The following is a 4,720-nucleotide window of genomic DNA, read 5'->3' on the forward strand; positions in this document are numbered from 1 at the left end:
GTAAAACCTTAGTGTCTGCTGCTGTATGAATGTGCTACACTAATGGAAATGGGTACTGGGAGCACAGGAGAGAAAAACATACTACCACTGTCCTGCTAGATGGAGACAGTATTCAACTGACTTCTAATTATTTACTATTATACATATAGATTAATACATCTCTCATCCACATCAGAAAAACTTTTATTTGCAGTAGAGTGTGATTTGCACAGAGGCTAAGAATTTGACAAGGTACACAGAATCAGACACTGTAGAGTGCTCAGCCTTAAAAGGAACATATATATAACACACATACACACCCCACTTCCAAGGTTCAGGGGAACATTGTTGAAGAGAGCAAGCAGAAAGGCTGTAAGAGGCACAGGCAGTGGTTGGATACAAGGGAACAGTGTTCTGTGGATACAATAGAACAACTGAATATATAAATTTACAGTGTGTGAAAGCCCTGTAAGCTGAAACCAGACCAAATCCTAGCGTGGAATAGGGAGGGAGGTAGACACAAACTCTCACCCCTGGGTGAGGAGCTTTGGCCAACAAACTGCACTTGATAAACGAAAACAAGGGGGAAAAGAAAGGACACCAAGTTGGGCTGGCAGTGAAGAGAAGGCTGAATCTGAGAGTAACTGAGAGAAGGATAAATTTGATCAAAACACCTTGCATAAAATTCTCAAAGAACAAATAATGAAATAAAAGAAACTCTAAGAATGCACTGGCATTATTCCAGTCTAGCTCATTTCAGACAGCATTTGAGCTGAAAGGAATCCCAACCAGTTTCAGCTGCTTGTCAGTTACTCCTGCTAGATTCCAGGCAGAACAACTGAAAGGGCATGGCCATTACCCTGCCCCAGGGCTCACAATTTAAGAAGGTGCCCAAAAAAAAAAAAAAAAAAAAAAAAAAAAAAAAAAACTTGTTGTTCAGGCAATAATACAATACGCCCTTTGACTAAGAAGAGTTACCATTCTTCTTTCTTTATTTTTCTTTTTCTTTATTCTATTGGTTGTGTTTTTTTCTGCTTTGCTTTTTCTCTTGTGGTTCTCTGGAGATCTAGCATAAGGCTTAAGACACAGTGAGTTCATGCTCTGACATTAAGCTATACACACACTCCCAGGTGAGAGCCATTTTGGTCGACTTAAACGAGCATCCACTCTCACACCTTCACTCCAACTTATAGCACCATAAAGATATAAGGCCTCAACTGGACCATGGCTCCAGGCATGGACAGCTACTGATAGAGATGACCTGAAATGCAGCTGTTAGACAGACACACAGTAGCAGCAGAGAGGAATGATATAGCCTTTGACACACTTGCACTAGTCTTCTCCTTCTGTTACATTCATGCCTCCTCTGACTATTCTTGCTTACAAAAGTGCATGTGATTGCCCCAAAGAGGCTGTAAAATCTTGCCCCTACATTGCACCTTACAGAGGCTGAGGCCACACCTGTGCCTGATCAGGGACCAAGTACTTTATTCCCACACCCAAGACTAGAAAATCCAGTAAAACAAGTTCTTCCAAGCAACAGAGGTTTTATAAACAGTGCCAGTGGAAGGCCTCATAATCTAACAGGGTCTCTACTCTCATCATAAGAGTAACCACAGAAGATATATCCAGCACATCTCTAAACTATGCTATTTACTAACTGAATTGCTAAGTGCCTCAACTCATAAAAACCTGGGGAGGAAGTGCATCCTTCCTACTCCAACAGAGTTGGACTATGTGCAAATTTAATAATCTGTGACAAAGAAGCTACATGAATCCCTGGATTTCATCCTCAGAAACATGTAAACCTGGTTATGCACATACCAAGAATTTAGTACAAAGGGAAACAAAGAAAGGTGGCATAGAAATCCAAGGATACTTTTAGCAAAATAGTAAGTTTGAGGACAGCCTGACAGCATTTCTGAAACTGTATGTGTGTGTGTGTGTGTGTGTGTGTGTGTGTGTGTGTGTGTGTGTGTGTGTGTACTAAAGGCATGACTCATTAACAATTGGTTCAATTTAAATTATAAAACTACTTACATATACTGTCTGGTAATTTTAAAAAAAATAAGTGTAATGAGATTCAAGACAAGAAAAGAGAGAGAGAGAGAAGAAAAGAACAGGAAGGAAAAATAGAGTTTGCCTATAAGACAAATATAGAACAGTAAGATCCAGAGACACAGGCCAGGTGATATTGCACTGTGATTAACCAAAGCACAGAGAAGGATAGGAAGAGCACAAGAAAAACTTGCCCCTGCAGACCACAATAGGGCCGGAGCTCTGGCAGAGGGCCACAGGGTCCACCAGAAAGCCCGGACTCACAGACTAAACACACAGGCCCACAGTAAGGTACAGGCCCTTGTCAGTGGGAACTGGGGTTTGCCCAGGAAAGGCAGTGCTGAAGTTAAACTCTACAGGCCCTTTTACACCTGAACCAGAGGGGAGTCTGGCACATAGGCCCAGAGAGAGCATACCAGGAGTTCTCAGAGAACAGAAAGTACTGTGCTATCTGGAAGAGGGTCCATTTAGGCCTAGAGAAAGAGCCAGGTCCCTGCCAGTAGTACTCAGGAGCTGTGGGCACAGGGCTGAGCTACCAGAACAGCCTCAAAAGAGCTCCCACAACTGAGCCCACAAAGACAGAGCTGAGACACTGCTAAAAGAACTTACTGCTTGCCCACTAAAAGTTGAACACTCAGAAGCAATTTTCTTCCTGAGTCCATGGGTCCTCAGATCCACAGGAGAATCAGGTGCCAGTCACTGACAAGAAGACCACATATAATCACAGATAACAAGATGGCAAGAGGAAAACAAAAGAACTTAAGCAGTGGAAAACAAGACAACCTAGCAACATCAGACCCCAGCTCTCCCAACACAGCAAGCAGTGGAATGCCAAACACTCCAGAAAAAGAAGACTCAGACCTGAAATCATACCTCAAGACGATGATGAAGATCTTTGAGAAGAGCACCGGAGGACACACAAAAACATATAGAAGCTTTTAAAGAGGAAACACGAAAATCACTCAAACAACAAAAGGAAAACACGAGCAAAGAGATGAAGGAATTGAAAATGAAAACAGAAACAATAAAGAAAACACAAAAAGAGACGACCCTGAAGATGGAAAACCTAAGAAAGAAATCAGGAGTCACAGATGCAAGCATCTCTAACAGGCAAAAAGAGATGGAAGAGAGAATCTCAGGGGCTTAAGACAACCCTGAAAACATAAATAAAACAGTCAGAGAAGATGCAAAAACCAAAAAGCTCCTAACACAAAATGTCCACAAGATCCAGGACACAAAAAGATAATAGGAATAGAAGAAGGTGAAGAATATCAACTGAGAGGCACAGTAAATATCTTCAACAAAATTGTAGAAGAAAATTTCACTACCCTTAAGAATGAGATGACCATGAGCATAAAAGAAGCCTACAGAACTCCAAACAGAGTGGACCAGAAAAGAAATTCCTCCTGACACATAATAGTCAAACACCAAGTGTTCAAAACAAAGAAAGAATACTAAAAGCAGTAAGGAAAATGGTTGTGTAACATATAATGGCAGACCAATTAGAATTACACCCGACTTCTCCACAGAGACTATGAAAGCTAGAAGATCCTGGACAGACATCACACAGACCCTAAGAGAACACAAATGTCAGCCCAAGCTACTATACTCAGCAAAACTCTCAATCACCATAGATGGAGAGACCAAGATATTTCAGGACAAAACTAAATTTACACAATATCTGACCATAAATTCAGCCCTACAAAGAATAATAGATGGAAAACCCAACACAAGGAGGGAAAGTACATCCTAGAAAAAAACAAGAAAATAACTAAGCAAGAAAACCGAAAGAAGAAAGACACAGACATAATTCTACCTCTAAAAGCAAAAATAGCAGGAAACAGCAACCACTATTCCTTAATATCTGTTACCATAAATTGACTCAATTCCCCAATAAAAAGAAACAGGCTATCAGACTGGATGCATAAACAGAATCCAGCATTTTTCTCCATACAAGAAACTCATCTCAAAGACAAAGGCAAATACTATCTCAGAGTAAAAGTTTGGGAAAAAACCTTCCAAGAAAAGAGCCCCAAAAAACAAGCTGGAGTGGCCATTCTAATATCAAATAAAGTAGATTTTTAACCAAAAGTTATCAAAAAAGATAATAAAAGACAATTTTTACTCATTACAGAGAAAATTTATCAGGAAGAATTCTCAATTCTTAACATATATTCTCAAAATATAGGAGCAGCACCCATAATCATAAAAGAAACCTTACAAAAGCTCAAAACATACATTGCACCTGCACCACACAAAATAATAGTGAGAGACTTCAACACCCCGCTCTCATCAATGGACAGATCATGGAAACAGAAACTGAACAAGGATGCAGTGAAACTAGCAGAGGTTATGAACCAATTGGAATTATAGACATCTACAGAACATTTCACCCTAAAACAAAAAAATACACCTTCTTCTCAGCACCTCATGACACCTTCTCCAAAATTGACCATATAGTCAGTCACAAAAGAAGCCTCAATAAATATAAGGAGATAGAAATATTGCAATGCATTCTATCAGATCACCATGAACTAAGGCTGGTCTTTAATAACAACAAAGACAATAAAGTCCATATATACGTGGAAGCTGAACAATGCTCTACTAAAAGATGGCATGGTCAAAGAAGAAATAAAGAGTACTACTGGCTGGTACCTGGCTCTTTCTCCAGGCCACGATGGAC

This window comes from Micromys minutus, assembly GCF_963924665.1.
Source record: "Micromys minutus genome assembly, chromosome: X".
Taxonomy (NCBI): Eukaryota; Metazoa; Chordata; class Mammalia; order Rodentia; family Muridae; genus Micromys; species Micromys minutus.